Raw genomic sequence first — 22,500 nt, 5'->3', positions numbered from 1 at the left:
TCCATCTGTCTTTCCATCCGTCATCTATCTTCCCATCATTTATCCATCCATCTTTCCATCTGTCTTTCCATCCATCTGTCATCTCTTTCCATCCATATTTCCATCTGTCTTTCCATCTATCTTTCCATCCATCTTTCCATCCATCTGTCCATCCATCTGTCATCTCTTTCCATCCAATTCACAAACTGAATTGGACTTGACTTTAAGCACATTATTGAGACCATCTCTGAGGAAAGCTAGGGGAGATTTGATACAGCAATAGAGAAGACATTGATGACATGCTTTTCATTTATTTGGCAAAAACAGGACAATGTGTATCTCCACAGGAATTTATGTGCCTTTTTAGCACTTAAAGATTGAACTGAAGAATTAACTTGCATGTCTACCAACACTCTGGCGTGATGTCTTCTCAGATGAACTGACAAATTAGAAGTGTTGCCGTTAGCATATTATATGCATTTTCCACAATGCTTGCACACAGTCTCAGTTCGATCTATTCTTTTATTCCCGTCATCATCATAGGCAACATGAAATCCAAAATGTTCCCACACAACTGACCAGTGTTGTTTTCGTTGTTACGATGACGAAATCATTTCGTTGATGCAACTTTTTTTCATGACGATAACGAGACGATGACGAGATAAAAATGGCTCGTTGATGACTAAAACATGACGAGACGTGTGTGAGTTTTCGTTGGCGAGAGGAGAATAGACGAAAATGTTAGTGGGTGGTCCGTCAGACGTTTAAAGGAACCGTATGTAGGATTGTGGCCAAAACTGGTACTGCAATCACTTTCAAAATACTGTAGAACGGTGTTTCCCCTCCTGCTCACCCCCTGACTCGAGGTTGCCAGCTAAGCTGCAGGAGTAGGCTGCTACAAGGAGCTTCCAATGGCAAGTGACGAGTCCTACACAGAAATTTGTTTTTCTTCTGTTAATTATGTTTATGCTTCACAAGAGATGTTTTGCGAAGTAATTATCTATCGCAAAAATTTACAGATGGCGATTAGCCAAATATTTCGTAAAGATGTACTGTAATACCACATTTCAGTCGGAACATAGATTGTTTTCATACCCTGCTATTGGTGCGATATAAAGCTTTTTATGAACGCATTTAGCACGGCCGACCGTGGGAAATCCACTGTGTACTGAAGCAAAGTTAGCCAAACATAGATGAATCTTACCTGTCCAGGAGAAAATTACCAACGATGGTGTCTATCTTCAAATTCTTCTCCGTTTTCAGCCGTCTCCATCTTTCAAAGGCATATACCAATCCTTGTTTTATTTCCGACTTTGTCACGACGTATTTCGGATTCATAACGAGGTCTTTTAGGTTTCGTAACGTTATACATGTTTTATCTGACACGTTCGTATAGCCGCAGCTGTAACAGAGCTGGCAACCCGGATCATGAAACTCTACTGACTTCGTGATTGGTAGATAGCTGGAGGGTCGAGCCTCAGACCAAAACACAAAATGACAACAATAACATCAGTTGAGGGCTGCAACTCTCACTTTTAAATGACAATGTCCTGGCCGGACCACTGTTGTCAGTCATATAAGTATTTGAAATGAACATGATTTCTTAATGTCTAGTGACATGTTAGGGCCATTTTATAATTAACTGACGTAAATTTCTTACATACGGTTCCTTTAAAATCCACGACATTTCTGCTTATTGTGCATGCCAATTAAAACCCAAGAAGTATCTGCCGCTATGTCAAGCCGTTTTAGCATTAAATACTCTTTGCCATACTAGTAGGCTATGGCAAGCCGTTTTAGCATTCTATCCTTGTTTGGTTACGCCCACCACCTGGCGTGCAGCGCACAACGTGCTCAACATGTCACATTGTTGTCACTCAGACAGACAGACGATTAACCATGATGGCGGCAGTTTGCACATTATTTCAAATATATGTCTTATGTCTAAAACCATTCCTTCATTATTGTAATTATTGGTGAAAATAGTCGATCCGGAAGCTCACATTGTGTTGAACTATAGATCTGCTATTTCCACAACTTTTAAGTGACACTACCCAACAGCAAAATACTTACTGACCTACATTAATTTGTTAAAAGACTACTTTTCCCCCTTTTTTTTGACTAAAACTAGACTAAAACCTTTATGACTTTTCGTCGACTAAAATTGGACTAAAACTATCACATATAGAAGTGACTAAAATGTGACTAAAACTAATAAGCATTTTAGTCCAAAAGACTAAGACTAAGACTAAATCTAAGATGGTTGTCAAAAACAACACTGCAACTGACCTGGCTAAGGGGCCGTTCACATGAAGCCTCTTTTGCGCACTCAAGTTCGTTATTTCAAATGTAGACGCGTGGTATGCGCTCGTAATGGAAGCGACGCGGTGCGACACACTCGTTTTTTCCAGGCACATCCGCGCCGCATCGAGATAAAAACATCTCAACTTTTCAAAATTCCGCAAGCTCACCGCAGGCCATGTGACGTGAACCAACCAATCAGCTTCATCCTTTCCTTTAATAAAATTGAAAGCACAGCCAAGTTGGATGAACAGCGTATCATAGCTGGCGCATCCTCCAACTGCAGGCAGCCTTCCTTATCTCTCCCACTTGCCATTTCTACACGTGACGTAACCTGCAGCACTCCACTTTTACTGTCTCTATGTCTACACACACCTCTTATTTCGCGCGTAAAGGACACTCACGAGGCTACATTGCGCATGCGTTGAACCGTTGAACCGTGCGACGCACACACGCACCGAACCGAGACAAGCGAACCGAACGGTTCGGTTGTTTTTCATGTACCGTGCCACCCCTAGTAACTGGCATAGTGTTGAATTCCATTCAAACAAACACAGGTGTTTTGCAATTGAAGTGTTTGTAGTACTTTACTGGTGCTGGTTACGCAGTAATATGTGTTTTGTAGTGGGTTACCGATATGACACCAATACTTCACCTCTGAGTTTGAGTCCCCCACTACTCTTAAAGGTCATCACTGAGAATAGAAAAACAAACGAGTCCGTCTGAAGATGTTTTTGAGGAAGCAGCTATGAGTAAAGCTAAATGTCATCGTCTTTAAGGGCACAACAAATAGGACGGCAACAGTACATCACCCCGAACCCAAGGGCCTCTATAGAGCGGCACAATGAGTCACTCCACGTCTGAAGCGCTCCGAGATAACAAGAGCTTGTTTGTCTATTATACAGCTATTGGCAGTTTGATAGAAAGTGTCATTGTGGTGCATTCCTAGCAGATGCCTGGCTTCAAACGCGTCCTCTCTGCTGCAATCAGAAAAGACCCAGAAACACAGCCGCTAATTTGCGCCATGATTACACTGTTTGGATTTTGGAGGTCAGTCTGTTCAATCAGAGACAGCGACTTTCCACCGTCGCTAAAAAACGGGAATTAATGAGCACCTCTCCGCCCCGTTCACTTCCAGTCTCTGTCTGTGTTTCTTTCTGTGTCAGTAGACTTATTAGTGATTGTTGGAAATCGTTTCCACAGCTAATTAAAAGCAGGACAGGTTACCGTCACGTCTGAGATGATGAGCAAATCGGCAGAATTGTGAAATGTCCTCAGTGGTAATTTTCATGATTTTGGATTTTAAAGATTTTTTAGGACTTTTAAAGGAGTGTTTAGGGTTCAAAAATGAGAATAATTATGTTTACAATAATGGACATTTTTAAAGTGCACACTTGTTTTGATTCCAGACTTAATAATATTTTGAATTAGTTTTTTTTATATTTATCTTATTTTCATTTTATTTTTAATTAGTTTTCTGAAATAATCGGAAAATTATATTTTGCACAAAGATGGCAAAGCGTGTTTTTTTTTCTTCTTTTTTTTAGGACCATTAAAATGTTTTTTTTTTTTTTTATTGTCACTGTTTTCATGATAATTAACTCGCATAACACTAAAAAATATTCATATAAAAAATATTTTTATGCCTTTAATAGCCCATATAATATAATAGATGAAGTTATTCATATAATAAATTAAATGAAATTAAAATGTAGTTTTAATTTTAATTTTCAGTATTTTTTTACTTTATTTAATTAGATTTTTTTATTTTATGGAAATGAAGTACTTAAGTATATTAAACTTCAGTTAGTTACCAAGTCAGCATTTATTTTTCATTTTGTTATGTGCTTTTGTCTTTTTATTTGTTTTGTTTATTTTTTTTTTTATTTCTATTTTTAGTATTGCTAATTTCAGTACTTAAACTTATTTCAGTTTATTACCAATCAAGGTTTCATTTTAATTTTAAGTTTTAGTTAAATTTTGCTGTTTGCATTTGTAATTTTCGTTTATTTTGTTAATTTTGTATGTTTTTGTTTATTTTCCAGTATATTATATTTTCAATATTGGTAATTTTAGTACCTAAACTACTTTCAGTTAGTCACCAAGGTACATCTCTAATTTTAAGGTTTTATTTTAATTTTAAGTTTTAAAGTTTTTTTTTTTATGTTTTTATTTAATTTTAATTAATTATTTTTTAGTTTGTATTTAAAATATATATATATATATATATATATATATATATATATATATATATATATATATATTTAATTTTTTTAATTGTTTCTGTAATCTATTAGATAGGAAAACATAAAATAAAATAAAATAAAATAAAATAAAATGAAATCCATTTTAATACTAACATTACATTAAGGTGGGGAAAAACACTAACATTAATCCTAATAGTAAATAAATAAAAGCTAATATTAAAAAAAAAATAATAAAAAAATAAATAAATATATATATATATATATATATATATATATATATATTTATTTATTTTTTTATTATAATATTTATATAAGCATTTTATTTCATGTTTTTGTTTAATAACTAAAAGTGTTTTATTCTTTATTGTATTTATCCCATCTAATATTTTTATTTCATTTTATTACAGAATTACAGAAAACGATTTTAAACAGTTTCAGATTTAGTTTAGTTAACACAAACGTTCCCACGGTTTTCCTGTAGCTCAGAAGACGTTGCGTTTGTGTGCTGCCAAACATGTCAGTTTTAGTGTGTCGAGTCGGTGCCGCTTTTGTTTTCAAGTCCGGCGGTCAAGAAAGAAACTATCCTGAGATCATTCGGTCCATCGATCGTCTCGAGTCTGACAGGAAATGATCAATACGTTCTGGCAGATCGATGGCGGGTTTTACGTTTCCGCTCCCAGGCCTCGATCCCCGACGAAAAGCTCATCAGCCGGGACGAAATCAAGCCCATCAGAAAGCTCTCATTTATATTTAACACAACTGCGGCGTTTAGCGGCAGGTATTAAGCGTTAATGTCTCCCCGAATGACGGCGAAGGAACGCGCCTCAGCAGATGGCTTTGTTGTGGCTCCTGCATCACGGCCGGGATGGTGTCGACTCCACAAACTCCCCTAATTATCCATTCTGCTGCCGTGGGTGTGCGCCGTAAAAGTCGATGCTCGGGGAGGACAAGGAGTGATAAAAAGCGTTATTGGGAAGGCAACCTCTCTGGCTCTTATCTCCCATAAACACTTCTCTGTGTTTTACAGGGCCGGGGAGGCAGCGCGCGCCGCTCCGAGCCGAAGGGGGTACGGCCTTTATGATTTATTCATAAGATCAGTGGAACAAGTGCGCCAGATGAAAGTCACGGGAAGAGAAGTTTGTTGTCTGATAAGCCCTTGTTATGGTGATAAGGCCTCTTTTCTTTTCGCCTTTTGAAAGTCGGAAAGCCATCGGCGCTTTCTGCACGGTCCATTTCGTGCTTCACGCTCCGCTCTGCTTTGCTGTCGAGATGCGCTTGGGATGTAGGTAGCTTTCTGCGGGTTTTTCGGGGGTTAATGACCGAGCTTGATTTTGCTCTTCTAGTAAATGCGATAATGATCTGAACCTCTCCTGAATCTCTCCAGAACGTGTCTGACTCATTTTTGTTCTCTAAAAGCACGGGGAAGTACAGAATTATGTTTTGCACAAAGATAATGAAGCGTTGTTTTGCATTCTCGTGACATTTTAACCCCCTTTTTGCTTATTTTTCATGGCTGTATTGAGAAAAACATGATGGATTAAGAAAACATGTATTGCTGTTCAGAACCTACTTTACTTAATTTGGTGCATTTATTTGGTTTTATGGATGGTTTTATTTATAAATGTATTTTGTTTTTTATAATAAGAAATATACTGTGTATATACAGTATACCTTTTTTTGTTTTATAACCTTACCTTTGTCAAAGTATAATTATATTTAGTAAAAAAGTAATTATAAAGAAAAATAATTTATTTATTGATTTTTTTAAAAATGGATTTGTTAAACACTACTGTTCAAAAGTTTGGGGTCAGTAAGACTTGTTATAGTCGTTAAAGAAGTTTCTTATGCTCATCAAGGCTGCATTTGTTTGATTAAAAATACAGAAAAACTGTAATATTTCAAAATGTTTTTACAATATAAAATAATGTTTTTTATTTTAACATACTTTAAAATAGAATTTATTCCTGTGATGAAAAGCTGAATTTTAATCAGCTGTTACTTCAGTCTTAAGTGTGACATGATCCTTCAGAAATCATTCTAATAAACTGATTTATTATATTGTGCTGCCAAATATTTTTTGGAACCTGTGATTTTTTTTTTTCCTTTTTTTTTCTTTTTTCTCAGGATTCTTTCATAAATAACAAGTTTAAAAAGTACAGTGTTTATTCGAAATATAAATATTTTATAACTATGTAAATTATTTATTATAAACTTTTAGTTATTAACTTAATACATCCTTGGTGAATAAAAGTATTAATTTCTTTAAAAAAAAGAAACAATAAAAATGTACTGACCCCAAACTTTTAAAGGAGAGTCTGTGTGTATATATATCTATATATTTATATTTGTATATAAATTATTTTTTTTACAATATTTTATATATGCATTTTATTTAAATGCTATTACATTGTTTACTAATTAAAAACCTATTTAATTAAACCATAATAATTACAAAAACTAACAATTTTATTGTAATATAAATGTGTTCTAATAGAAATTCTAGTAGAAATTCTAATAAAATAGAAATGTTAAGTATAATAATTATTTGTTTACAAATTAATTAAATGTTTAATTTAAAAAAAACTATATAATGTGTTCTAATAGAAATTCTAGTAGAAATTCTAATAAAATAGAATAGAAATTTCTAATATATATTCTAATAGAAATGTTAATTCTAATAGCAAAGTGTTAAAGTATAGTAATATAATATTTGCTAAAATTATAAAGACAATATTTATTTATGTATTATTTGTATAATATATTTATATAATATATATATATAATGTATAAAGGGTTTAAGCGTAAAAACAGTAAGTGTAATACCGCTTTATATTGTTGTTGTTTTTCAAAAAAAAAATTTTTTACATTTTCTGTTTAATTTAATTGCATTTTTGTTTTTGTTTTTCTAAGCAAAAAATAAATATCATACATTCTTCCCTACTTTACAGAAGACACCCACTAAAATGTAATTCGGTAACCATCTTGTCAGGCATATGTACAACAAAAATTAGGGATGCACCGAATATTCGGCCACCAAAATTTTCGTCCGAAAGATTTTCATCACCAAAACAACACGGCTGAAACAGTATGTTGACGCAAACAGAAACTGTGGCCTGCATGTGCTTGTCTGAAGCAGCACATCTGCAGTGTGGACGTAATTCAGTATATCTGAGAAAGACCCACATTTAAGACCACCTGAAATCATAATTAAGACTTCCTTAACCCCTAATAACACTGCAGTCATCAATGAAAATTAAGAGCTTTATTTAACACACAAAATACGTTTCTTTTTATTTTTTTCCACCATGTTCAGGGCACAAGAAAAATATTAGGGGACTAAATTAATATCAGCATATGAAGTATAATCGTCTCTCATTGTCTCTGAGAGAATTGAAAGCACTGTCAGTTTTTACTTTCACTTTAACATATTGCACAGTTTTCGCGTTGCTTGTGTGATATCCATTGACTCACCTCCGTGGTTTAAAACATAAATAATTAAAACATAAATAATTAATTTATGCAATTGCAATGCCTTGTTTTTAGTAAGATTAGTACACAGTCATAGCCATAAATGCAATGGTACTAATAATTGGCATAATTCTTTCGGTGTTTCGGTTTTTCGGTTTTCGGCCTGGGTTTCCTCTTTTTCAGTTTTCGGTTTCGGCCAAATATTTTCATTTCGGTGCATCCCTAACAAAAATTAATTTATGACATTTTAAAAGACCAATTACTTTCACCTCAAATACTAATTAGTTGTAATTCTACATTTTAAAAAAAATGACACTATCCTAGGTTTTGCCCATTTGTCAGGAAGAATTTTTACTCATTTAAAACACAATTTAATATGCTCCCTGATTCTTTTATATATTTTAATATGTACAAGCAGAATAAGCATGTTGTTTGAATTTTTACATAAATACTGTTACATTGAATGACAATGTTACATTATTTCAACCAAATTGTAACATTTTACTCTCCAAAAACTTACTTGAAACCTTAAAAGTAGACACTTTACTTACATTTAATGTTTCTATAGTCATAAAATTACTTTTGTAAATTTCTTTTGACATGGACATCATAATGTCTTTTGCTATAAAATGTAATGTTTTTATACTATTCAGCCATAGGCTCATGATCTCAGTCGTTCATTTAATGATGAATGAACTCATGGTTTCCTTCCGATTTGGTTGTGAATAGAAACTTCATTGTGGATTTGAATGTCATTTGGATGCCGCCATGATGGATTTGAATGTAAAGTGCAGGACACGTGTGGACATCAGCAGGCTGTGCGAGTGTGTTTTTGGAGTGGGTGTGTTTTGCTGAGAGAGCTCCATCTCTGTGAGGATCGGCGGCCTGACGCTCTCAAATCTGTTTTCGTCAAGGGACGCCGCCGATGCTTTCCAGGCATTTATGCAAATGTGCAGCAGCAGCAGCAGACTGTACTCGACACACCTCCTCATACTCTTTCTGCTTTCTTTAGCATTTGTGCTTTTCCTCCTCTCTCATATTCTCCATCTGCTCTCATTGCGTTCTTTATGAGCGCCGTTTGCATCACTCTGGCTGTTGCTCATACTGAGGGAAGGGATTTTTTAAAGCCCTTACTGTAAGTATTACACTTCAGTGTGTAACTAATCCCACACAGTTTGTGCTACAGACATGCAGGATACTCAAATCATGAGGTTTGTTGAGGAGATGTGGACTATTGCTGTGTAAGTGATCAGTACAGGTGGAAAAAATCCCATAGACTTATATTGAAAGAGTGACTTGAGCCATATAGAGACCAGAGTATCAGAGACGCAGAGTGTGACTATCCGTCAATGGCCTAGCAACCACATTGCATTGTTCTGGAGTAGGTGTGTAACTGTACATAGTTTTGAGATTGTCATATAAAATGTGACAATATATGGGGTGCATAAGGTCTTACAATATCAGCAAAACTCAAAAATGTGATATTGATTTTATCAAATAGTTCATTAAACAAGAAGCTAATATTGTAATATTTTAGACTCAATATTTTTTTTCGAACTGAGCGAATCTGATTCAGTGAGTCGTTCATAAAGAGATTCGCTTGCTTGTGTCTGAATAGATCTGCAGTTTTGAACAAATTGAGTGAGTTTATGATTCAGCGAGTCATTTGTAAAGAGTCATTTGCTTCTGAATCAATCTGCAGTTTTGAACGAACTGAGTGAGTCTGTGATTCAGTGAGTCATTTGTAAATGCAGTCATTTTCTTGTTTCTGAATAAATTGCGGCTTTAGTAATGTGCTTGTTTCTGAATAGATCTGTGGTTTTGAACGAATTCATTGAGTCTATGATTCAGTGAGTCATTCATAAAGACAGTCATTTGCTATTTGCTATTTGCCGAATAAATCTGCAGTTTTGAATGAATCTCACTGTCTATTGAGTCTGATTCAGTGAGTCATTCATTCATTGAGTGAATCTGCGGTTTTGAACAAATTGTGAGTATGATTCAGTGAGTCGTTCATATAGTAATTTGACTTTTTAAATGAATCAGTGGTTTTGAATTGAATTGAGTCTGATTCAGTGAGTCATTTGCTTTTTTCTGAATGAATCTCACTGTCTATTGAGTCTATGATTCAGTGAGTCGTTCATTCATTGAGTGAATCTGCAGTTTTGAATGAATTTTGTGAGTCTATGATTCAGTGAGTCATTCATAAAGACAGTCATTTGCTTGTTTCTGAATAAATCTGCTGTTTTGAACTAATCTCACGGTCTGTTGAGTCTATGATTCAGTGAGTCATTCATTCATTGAGTGAATCTGCGGTTTTGAATGAATTGTGAGAGTCTATGATTCAGTGAGTCATTCATTCATTTGAGTGAATCTGTGGTTTTGAATGAATTGTGAGAGTCTATGATTCAGTGAGTCATTCATTTATTGAGTGAATCTGTGGTTTTGAATGAATTGTGAGAGTCTATGATTCAGTGAGTCATTCATTCATTTGAGTGAATCTGCGGTTTTGAACAAATTGAGTGAGTCTATGATTCAGTGAGTCATTCATAAAGACAGCCATTTGCTTGTTTCTGAATAAATCTGCTGTTTTGAACTAATCTCACTGTCTATTGAGTCTATGATTCAAGTCAAGTCACCTTTATTTATATAGCGCTTTTAACAATACAGATTTTGTCAAAGCAACTGCACAGTATTTAAACAGCACAATAGTGTGTAAGTAACGCATTATTGTAAATAATCAATTTTCAGTTAAAGGCATTTCATCAATGAATTCAGTAATATCATCATCCAGTTCAGTTCAAACAGTATACGATATCGCTGGAAAGTGTCCCCAACTAAGCAAGCCAGAGGCGACAGTGGCAAGGAACCAAAACTCCACAGGTGACAGAAATGGAGATGAAAACCTTGGGAGAAACCAGGCTCAGTCGCGGGACCAGTTCTCCTCTTGCCAGACTAAACCAGCAGTTTGTTACAATGTCAGATTGTAGAGAACTCATCAGGTTCCCGTGGTGTAGCGCCAATGGCCGTCTAGGTTGGTGAGGTCTTAATTGATGATCCGTCTCTAGAGCTCATCTTCAGTGAGTCATTCATAAAGACAGTCATTTGATTGTTTCCGAATAAATCTGCGGTTTTGAACGAATCTCATTGTCTATTGAGTCTATGATTCAGTGAGTCATTCTTTCATTGAGTGAATCTGCGGTTTTGAACGAATTGTGTGAGTATGATTCAGTGAGTCGTTCATATAGACAGTAATTTGACTTTTTTTTGCATGAATCAGTGGTTTTGAATTGAATTGAGTGATTCAGTGAGTCATTTGTTTCTGAATGAATCTGCAGTTTTGAATGAATTGAGTGAGTCTATGATTCAGTGAGTCATTCATGAAGACCGTCATTTGCTTGTTTAAGAATAAATCTGTGGTTTTGACAAACTGAGTGAGTCTATAATCCAGTGAGTCATTCATAAAGACAGCCATTTGCTTGTTTCTGAAAGAATCTGCAGTTTTGAACTAATTAAGTGAGTCTATGACTCAGTGAGTTGTTCATAAAGACAGTCATTTTGCTTGTTTCTGAGTGAATCTGCGGTTTTGAACGAATTGAGTGAGGTTATGATTCAGTGAGTCATTCACATAGACAGTAATTTGCCTGTTTTTGAATGAATCGAGGGAGTATGTGATTCAGCGAGTCGTTTGCATGTTTTTGAATGAATCTGTTCTGAACAAGTTGAGCTAGTTTCTGATTTTGTTCATAGTCATTTGCATGTTTGTGGTTTTGTATGAATTGAGTGAGTCGTTCATATAGACAGTAATTTGCCTGTTTTAAATGAATCCGTGGTTATGAATTAATTTGGTGAGTCTATAATTCAGTGAGTGTTCATAAAGAGTAATTTGCTTGTTTCTGAGTGAATCTGCAGTTTTGAACAAATCCAGTGAGTCTGATTTAGTGAATCATTCAAAAAGACAGTCATTTGCTTGTTTTTGAATAAATCTGCGCTTTTGAACTAATCAAGTGAGTCTAATTCATTGAGTCATTCATAAAGACAATCATTCGCTTGTTTCTGAAAGAATCTGCAGTTTGTCGGTATGATTTAGTGTATCATTCATAAAGACTGTTTTTGCTTGTTTCTAAATGAATCTGCTTTTTTGAACAAATTGAGTGAGTCTATGACTCAGAGTTGTTCTTAAAGACAGTAATTTGCTTGTTTAATGAATCTGCATTTTTTTAATGAGATGAGTGAGTCTATGATTCAATGTTATTTGCTTCTTTCCTAATAAATCTGTGGTTTTGAACGAACTGAGAGTGAGTCTGATTCAGTGAGTCATTTGTAAAGAGTCATTTGCTTGTTTCTGAAAGAATCTGTGTTTTTGAACTAATCGAGTGCGTCTATGATTCAATGAGTCATTCGGAAAGAGTCATTTGCATATTTTTGAATAAATCTGCAATTTTGACAAACTGAGTGAGTCTGTGGTTCAGTGAGTCATTCGTAAAGACAGTAGTTTGCTTGTTTTTGAATGAATCTGCGGTTTCGAACATATTCCCAGTCAGGCTGATTGGGGTGATCCTTGGTAACGTTGTCGGTGGTCTGAGTACTACCATCCCTCAAAGTTTCAAGTCTCTGCAGCGTATGGTTTGGTCTGCACGATCAGTTTTATGTGGAGATTGCTGATCCGTAACCATTACAATTAGGGATGCTCCGATCAGGATTTTTGCAGCCGATACAGAGTATCGATTTTATGTCATGGTGATCGGCCGATATCAGTGCACAGGGTTCGTACGGGTGCTTGAATTCCTTGAAAATGCTTGAATTTTAATGTAGTGTTTTCAAGGTTTGAAAAATGCTTGGATTTTGGATGAAGTGCTTGAAAGTGCTTGAATATGCAGTTGCATCGGTTTCATATTAATTCGCTTTCATACTAAGTAGTTATTTTTTGTTATGCTTATAATATGTAAAAGAAAGAAAAGAAAAAAAAACAGCTCCGCTCGAGTGTGCACGTGAGGCTGTAGTGTGATCCGCCGGTCTTTCTTGATGCGCGCCCTCTGATGGAACAGAGCGGTAGATAAAACATGCCAGTTTTCAGGAGGTTGTTGCATCAGTCCTTGATGGCTTGAAAACGACAAATAAGAATTATGTTTAAAACGAGAATTTGGGGATCGCAAAATTGCCAGCCCGATGTCCCGGGGCTATTCTGTGTTTTCCAGTCGGGCTACCAAAATGTTTCACCGGACTATCTTAAAGTAGAGGGCTCGTGCTAGTCATTACAAACTCATCAATTTAGCCGTATCAAAGTTAAGGCCATAAAAAGTTTTAAATGTATTAAATAGTATAAGAAAAGGCTTAATTATAAGTTTAAGAGTTAGGGACGGATATACGAGAATCGCGATAGGGCTGGATAAAACTTCAAATGGGAATGATGTCATACTGAATAAACATACACACTGCACGTTTCAAAGTCAAAACGCGGCACGGATGTCTTTATATGAATGTATCTGAAGGGAACCGACTGTCCTCAGAAACGTGTCGTTGGCATTTTCATTTCATGCCTGATAAAACTGCGTTAATGCTGATTTGTGTACAGCCGTTACTAGGAAACCGTAGAATTTCAGCACTCCTAAAGCGCCCCCTCGTGACAGGGAATGAATTTGCGAATATTCAGCTGTTTAGTAAGATTATTACAAATATTGGCCCATTTTTTTATGCAGCAAACACATAAGAGTTGTAAATGTAAAAGTTATGTGCTTTTTAAAAATCTAAACAATTAAGACGGTAATATTTATGTTTTAAATAAATTATACTTGATTTATCCATTTTAAAGGTATAAAGGCTGAAATGCCATTGTATAAGATGTTTTGTTTTTGTGAAAATCTGAATTATAAATCATGTCATTTTATGGCTTAATGTTACTGTACATTGTCCGACCCCACTACGGTGTTCATTTTACTTGTGTAGCTCTTAAAAAGGGTCATAAATTGCCTTAAATTGATATTTAAAAATTCTGCAGATACACTGTAAATAATGGAAAAAAAAATACCTTGATATTTGTGAATAGAAAATCAGATAGAAGTCTAAATGTCAATCAAAAATATTTTCAATGTTTAAAAAATGGTCTTTTTTCATTTGGGCCAGTTAAATTGTATTATTAATTTTATAGTGTCTTTTTGACTACCTTTTAGTACTTTTAGGCTGAAATGTGAAATGTATTTGTGAAAATCCTTCCAATTTTTAGAAAGTTTTCAAGTTTTAGAATTTTAGTTTATCATATTTTTTTTTTTACAGTCATTTTATAGCAGTCATTAATGTGTTACCATAGACATTGCCCTACTCCACTCATACAGTATTACTTTTATTTGTGCAGGTCTTAAAAAGCCTTTAAATTTTATTTTTAAAATACTACAGATACTCAGTAAATTATATTAATTATATATTTTAAATTATATAATTTGTATACTGAATGGTGACTATTAATATGGGGCAATGTTATATGCAATCTAGACAGTTGTTTTTTAATAGCACAATAACATCTGATTTAAAATTAAGAACTCATGTATGTGAATAAGTAATTTACCACAGTGCTGGAAAATCTTGAAAATGCACCTTGAATGTGCTTGAAAAGTGCTTGAATTTTACTTTGGAAAAGGTGTAAGAACCCTGAGTGCAGATTCCGATGCTTTAACCTTTATATAACTGATATGTAATCTCTCTGATCAACATTCATCTTTTTTTCATATAAAGTATTACAGATGTTGCTTTTGTTATATTTTGTTACATTTTTATAGTAATTATGTAACATATGTAATGTAATGTAACTATTGTTTTAACAGAGTAATAAATAATCACTCATTATACAGTGAACAATTTTAACGTCTTTAAAATTGGGTTTATACCTAAGGTGCGCAATTATTTTCAGGGTAACGTACGGCGAACGTAGTTCCAGGCAGCTTTTGACTGCATTACATGTCTATATCACTTCGCCACACATAATTTCAGTTATTTTAAAATTTTTTACAGCCTAAAACGGCAAAATAACCGAAACCCACAACGACACTAGCCACGGTAAATACGGTAAACAACAGGATAAAAACGTCAGATTATTTCCATGTTTTAACCACAAAATTACGTTTTATTATGTAGGGAAAGCACATATTCTATTTCTGCCATTCTCTCGTACAGACACACACACGTTGTCTCTGTCCGGCTCGGGTAAAACAATTATAATGCTGAATGTGAGTAACAATCCATATTTCTGTGTTCACTTTACAATAAGGTTCATTAGTTAACATTAGTTAACCACATTAGTTAACATGAACTAATAATGAACTGCACTTAAACAGCATTTATTAATCTTAGTTAATGTTAATTTCAACATTTACTAATACATTATTAAAATCTTGTTAACATTAGTTAATGCAGCGTGAACTAACATGAACAAACAATGAACAACTGTATTTCCGTTAACTAACGTTAATGAAGATTAGTAAAAACAGTAACTAATGTATTGCTCATGGTTAGTTCATGTTAGTTAATACATTAACTAATGTTTAACTAATGAACCTTATTGTAAAGTGTTACCAAGTAATTTGAAAACTTTATGTGAGATGTTATTTCACAAACGGCACAAGTGAATGACAGACAGCGCGCTTTCTCTCTTTCTCTTTCAAAGTGCGCAAATGACATGCAGTCACAACATCGCGTCTGACTATAAGCTAGCTGCACGCTACACAGTTGACACAGGAATTGTGTACTTGCACAATAGAGGCAGTGTTGCATCGTCGCTAAAGTTTATAAATTGCATTTCTTTTTTAATTATCTCCAGTGTTTAACTATTCAGCACTCGCACACTCATCCTAAAGCGCTCATGCACACTCGAAGCGCACACATATAAAGCCAGGTTCACATAACTCCATTTGCAGTGTGCATTTTCATCCGTTCTCTTGCTAATGGATTAACTTACGCGCCAATGCTGTTAGTGCTGCTCTGACGATTAACAACTTAAAAACTACGTGACATTTCTCACACGCGAGGTAACAACGCTGTTCCTGAAGAAAATGAACTTAAAGTTTCACTTTTAGTAGAGACGGTGGTGCTGATGATAAGTTTTGATCAGTTTTGAGAAGGGCTGCGCAATTAATTGCAATCGCAAAAAAATCGTGATTTAAGCACGTGTGATTTCTAAACCCCATAAGGCTGCGATTTTATCTATTAATTTATTTAGATTTTTATTCAGAATACGTTCTTGTGCGCAGGATTTTAATATGTTAACCAATCAGAGCTGAGCACGAAGCTGAGCGGGAGGAAAGAACATCAAATATGATCAATGCATGTTGACAAAGTCCATCGAAACAAACAAAAGCACACATCAAAGCCAGTCCGAACAGACTGAACAAGTATCCATTGTTCAAGCATTTGCAAGCGCCGTGCCTTATGAGAAAGGATCAAAAGTTGGTCTGTCACTTAATTCAAATCGCGATATGGACTAGTGTCTGTGAAAACTGAAATGCAAAAAGACCGTTTCGATATGAATCCTGCATGTTTCGTTTGCCTCTGTATGTATGAATGGCAGAGACGCGTTTTTTTTTTTTTTATTACTACACTCATACTGAAGCACACGTGAAGCTCCCGCTATTTTTTGTCATTTGCATCTCACATGAACAGATAAACTCAATCTCCAAAACTGCTGTGAGTGTCACTTTTACAGTTTCATTTGAGAAAACTAGCATCATATCAAACTGTACACACAGAAACTTCACGGCCACCTGTCAAAATATGAAACATGAAACAGAACAATATTAGTCTTGTATTACTTTTGTACAGTATAATGTAGGTGTTTATATATTCCTATATAAATAATTGACATAAAACAATAAAAAACAATATATTTGATAAAAAAATAAATATTACAGCAAGATTAACCACTTAATTGTAGAAAAAAATACTACAATTATTATTTAAACGTTTTAAACTGAATGTAATTTTTTTTCTTCCATGTATTGATTTTAACAGTAAACCTCTGTTTGTTTGCCAAAAATTAAAAAGGTTTATTTTTCATTTGATTAAAAATAAATAAATTGCTTTTTGATTTTCAGGAAAAATTAAAACACAAGAATTTCAAAAAAAAAAAAAAAATCTAAAGATTGTAGAGCCCTCAAAATTAAAAAAAAAAAAAAAGAGAGAGTTTTGGACTTATTTTTCCACTGAAATGAGTGTTTTCGTTGTTACACAAACTAGGCTAAAGTACCGGGAAAAAAGTAACATGGCTAATTTTATTTATTTATTTATTGTCTGTTTTAAAGACAATTTTACTACAGTTTTGTTTATTAAACTTAATACTATGTTATTTCATTGTGAAATGTTTTGTTATGCACTTCCTTTGCACTGAATACATTTAGAATGTATGTATGTAGCTTGTTTGAAAAGGCAAATAAAATCGCAATATTCGTTCAAAAAATCGCAATATGATTAATTTTGTCCATATTGCACAGCCCTAGTTTTGAGAGACGTTCTTCAGTGGCGAATCAGGTTAGTGGTATTAGATGTTTGGAACAATGCTCCTGCAAGCCAGATTTCTTTGCCATAGTAGTTCCACATCAGCAATTGCTGTGCCAGTTAATTCATGTCTGCAAATTGCCATTCGGTTTGTGAGATCGGCCAATTTAGTGAGTACCGATCGAGTCATAAAATGTGATTATCGGCCGATACCGATCTCCGGCCGATCGATCGGAGCATCCCTAATTACGATAAAAACATTTTTTTATTTTTGGCTTGAATTTCATGATAGAAAGTTACGAGCCCCTGCTCTTTCTCTCATTGTTTCTTTCCTGAGTGCAGCTGTTAATTGGATGGGGGTGGAGACTAGCACACACACCTGAAGCCTCTGCCTATTTAAGAGCTGCTGGTGGCACTTCAATGGCGGCTTGCCCTGGGAACTCTGTTTTGTGTTTGATTTTGGGTTTTGTTGTCCTTATTTTCTTTTGTTAAGGATGGTGAGTGATTGTTTGTTTAGTTATAACAGAGTACATAGAAAGCATAGGTAAGTGAGCTGACCCGGAAGACTTTTGTGTTTAATTTCTTTCTCGGGAAATCTTCAGTAAGTTGTAGTCTAAATTAGTTAGCTCACCAATCCTTATTTATGATTTAAGTTCAAGTGCATTTCCTTTTGTTTTCTGTTTTGGTCATATTCTTTTACTTTTACAACAAAACTTTTAACTTTTTGCCTTTGCCACTGTTGTTTTTGTTGTTTTAGAATGGCTCTTATGTTGGTCCCTAAATGGGTCGTAACATAGTATCATACTGTGAGTTCAGTATTGTGATTTTTCTATCATGTCATTACACTCCTCCTCTGGCAACCACCCAAAACAGCACAGCAACCATTCACAATACCCTAGGAACCACATAGCAACATGCCACAATCCTCTCAGAAAAGCACAGACGGCGAGTAACAGCACTCTAACACTTTGAGTTTTGCAGCACAGTTTCTTCAGAAAAAAGTAAAAATTCAATTCACTTTATTCTCTAAAAGCATCTCTCTCTCTTTCCCTCTCTCTCTCAGTCTTCATAACCTCAGTATCACCTCCAGCGGGAAGCAGAAGCGCAGCATCCGATCGTCATTATAGATAAGCTGCTGGCTGAGATCTGCTTCACTCGCAGCGTAAAATTACAGTGAGTCACGTGAAGGTTAGTTACCGCTCTGATGCCTCGCTCTCTCGGGACGGGACGTGTCCTGCTAAACAGTGCTTGCTGTCACACACACACACACACACACACACACACACACACACACACACACACACACACACACACACACACACAAACAAACATATTTACTCTTTTATATTTTATGCTGACAGCATAAAGTCAAGTGTTGGATGATGATCATTTGTTTAAAATAATAATTATCGGAGCCTGTGTTTGAGTAGCTTTAAAGGATTACTGTTACTTTGTTATTTTTTAACAATTATCAGCAATTCTTTTTTTATTTTTTTTTATAAAAAAAAATATATAAGGGCACAAATTATTATTATTATTATTGTTATTTTTATTATTATTTGTTTTGTTTATAATAAAGTAATTTTACAAATACGTTATATAAAACAATACAATATATACCTCATTATTAATATTATTATTTTTGTTTTTAATATGAATAATAATTGTATTGATTTAAAAAAGTGTACATATTTATAATTTAATTTACAAATAATAATAATAACATATATATATATAAAAATGGCACATTGTTATTGTTGTTGTTACTATTATTATTATTTGTTGTTATTGTTTTTATAATATAAACTATAATTTGAAATTATTTCCTAAGAAATTATTACAAAAAATACAATATTTTATACCTCATTATTAATATTATTATTTTTGTTTTTGATATATTTATTAACTTTGAAAAACCTTTTCATGATAAATAAACACCCCCAAAAAAGTAATTATAAATGTCTGTAAAATATTGTTTGAAAAACATTTATGTATTTTCATGTATTATGTATTACAAATGAATGTATTATTTACAACATTTTTTTTACTTTATTTAGTTTAAATATATTTTATATAATTATATTTTTGGTATTTATTCACAACTTCAAATAATAATTTTCATGGTAAGTAAACACCAAAAAAAAAGTAATTATAAATGTCTGTAAAATATGATTTGAAAAATATTTATTTATTTCCATAATACATTTATAATACATAATTTACAACAATTTTTACTTTATTTAGTTTAAATGTATTTTATATAATTATGTTTTTTTTTTCTGTTTTATTCACAGCTTCGAATATTTTCATGGTAAATAAACACCAAAAAAATTAAATTATAAATATTACAATATTGTTTTTGTATTTATTCATTTCCATTATGTATTATAATTATATGTATTATTTACAACACTTTTTTATTTGATATAGTTTAAATATATTTTATACAATTATATTTTTGTTACTTAAAATACTTCGAATAATCATTATCATGGTAAACAATTAACTGCAATATACAAAAATAATATTTAAAACAATTATTTAATTGATTGATTAATTTTTATACAAAATTATTCTGTATATTATAAAAATCTTATGCAATATAATAATGTTTTAACAATAAATTTGAAATAATACTAAATATTGCATATAATTTTTTTTAATGAAAACAATGGCAGATAGAGTTGTGTAGGTTGAGTCAGCGCTGGCAGATGTAACAAACTTCATCCGCTCCTCTACACTCGCTCACAGCTCAAATATTGAACAGATCCCGTCTTTTTATCCTCAGAGGTTGTGCTTTGTTTACAGCACTGATGAATTGAGAGCGTCTCCTCCCAGCGTTAGTGATGGATCCGTCCCATCAGCTGGCAGTCGGCATCTCCTCGCAGACGCCTCTGTCTCTGCCCGGCCTTATCTGTAGCGTTTACTAAGCACATATTTACGAGCGCACGGCTCCCGCTCCAGTAGAGGTGGGTTTGCGGGACGCCTGAGCAAACACGGCCGGCGGAAACTGGATTAGTGACACATTAATGCCTGTATCTGTATGATCCCAGCTGCAAAGATGTGCACAATATCAAACAATGGCGTCTCGCGGGACTCTGCTCCAAAACGCATTCATCCTTCTCTAACGCCGCGTGTTCGCTTAAGTGTAATTGTGTCCTCTGAGCCAATATTTCACACGCTTATGACTTAATTTGCCAGGATCCCTTGAAATCTGGCACTTTTGATGTGCCGTTGTAAACTGTAAGTCGTTTGTCTGTCTTTTGTGGTTAAATCTATGTATTATCACCCTCATTAATGATCTGTATATATATATTTATATTTATATTTATATTTATATGTTTATTTATTTTATTTTTTGGCTGTTTTTATTTATTTACAACTTCAAAAAATCATTTTCATGGTTAATAAAGACCCTTTTTTTACTTGAATTATATTTTTAATTTTTTGTTGTTTATACAACTTCAAAAAATAATAGCACTCATTATTGATCAGATTTTTAGTTTATTTACTTAAATATATAAATATATACTGTATATATATATATATATATATATATATATATATATATATATATATATATATATATATATATATATATATATATATATATATTATTTACAACTTCAAAAAAAAAATCATTTTCATGGTTAATAAAGACCCTTTTTTTACTTGAATTATATTTTTATTTTTTGTTGTTTATACAACTTCAAAAAATAATAGCACTCATTATTGATCTGATTTTAAGTTTATTTACTTAAATATATAAATATATACTGTGTATATATATATATATATATATATATATATATATATATATATATATATATATATTATTTACAACTTCAAAAAAAATTATTTTCATGGTTAATAAAGACCCTTTTTTTACTTGAATTATATTTTATTTTTTGTTATTTATACAACTTCAAAAAAAATTATCACTTATTATTGATCTGATTTTTAGTTTATTTACTTAAATTATATTTTTATTTATTTCTGTTTTTATTTATTTACAACTTCCTGATTTTTTGTTTATTTACTTAAAAACAGAAACAAATGTATACAAATATAATTTATTTATTTACAACTTCAAAAAATCATTTTCATTGTTAATAAAGAGTCTTTTTTTACTTTAATTATATTTTAATGATTTATTTATTTTAGTTTTATTTTACAACTTGAAAACCTTTTTATTATCATATTAATAATCTGATTTTTAGCTTATTTACTTTAATTATATTTTTATTTAGTTATTTCTGTTTTATTTACAACTTCAAAAAATCTTTTTATCACTCTCATTATTAATCTGATTTTTATTTACTTAAATTATATTTTTTATTTATTTCTGTTTTTATTTTCTACAAATGTATAAAAATATACATTTTATTTATTTATTTACAACTTTAAAAAAAAAAAAATTTTCCTGATTAATAAAGACCTTTTTTTACTTGAATTATATTTTAATTTTTTGTTATTTATACAGCTTCAAAAAAATGTATCACTCATTATTGATCTGATTTTTAGTTTATTTACTTAAATTATACTTTTTGTTATTTCTGTTTAATTTACAGCTTTAAAAATCTTTTTATCATCACCCTCATTAATGATCTGATTTGTAGTTTATTTACTTTAATTACATTTTTATTTTTTGTTATTTATTTCTGTTTTTATTTATTTACAACTTCCTGATTTTGTTTATTTTTACTTTATGTATATTATTTATATGTATATTAAGTTTATGTCTTGTATATTATATTATATTATATTATATTATATTATATTAGTATATTAATTATATTTCTGTTATTTATTTGTTTTATTTACAACTTTAAAAAATCATTCTTATGGTTGATAAATTTATTAATTTTTATGGTTAACCCCAATTTACTTTGTGTTTTTTGTTATTTGTTTTTGTTTTATTTACAACTTCAAACAATGTTTTTATCACCCTCATTAATGATCTTTTATTTATCTTTTTATATTTACTGCAATTACATTTTTATTTTTTGTTATTTATTTCTGTTTTTATTTACAATTTCCTGATTTTGTTTATTTTTACTTTATG

At 32.5% G+C, this 22,500-nt stretch overlaps 1 protein-coding gene across 2 annotated transcripts in view; it reads left to right on the top strand.

The window, feature by feature from the left end:
* hs3st1l1 (heparan sulfate (glucosamine) 3-O-sulfotransferase 1-like1) overlaps positions 1-22,500 on the top strand; it is a 135,528-nt gene that overhangs the window by 42,793 nt on the left and 70,235 nt on the right. The window contains exon 2 of one of the 2 annotated variants that reach the window (XM_073834805.1): positions 18,499-18,623. The exons of the other annotated variant lie outside the window; for it this stretch is intronic. The gene's annotated coding sequence lies outside the window, so the exon portion shown is untranslated. The remainder of the gene's footprint in view (positions 1-18,498; positions 18,624-22,500) is intronic. 2 annotated transcript variants of the gene reach the window in all.

Source organism: Garra rufa, chromosome 2 (genome assembly GCF_049309525.1).
Source record: "Garra rufa chromosome 2, GarRuf1.0, whole genome shotgun sequence".
NCBI lineage: Eukaryota > Metazoa > Chordata > Actinopteri > Cypriniformes > Cyprinidae > Garra > Garra rufa.
The sequence above is the reverse complement of the archived record's forward strand: the minus strand, read 5'-3'. Positions and strand labels throughout refer to the sequence as shown.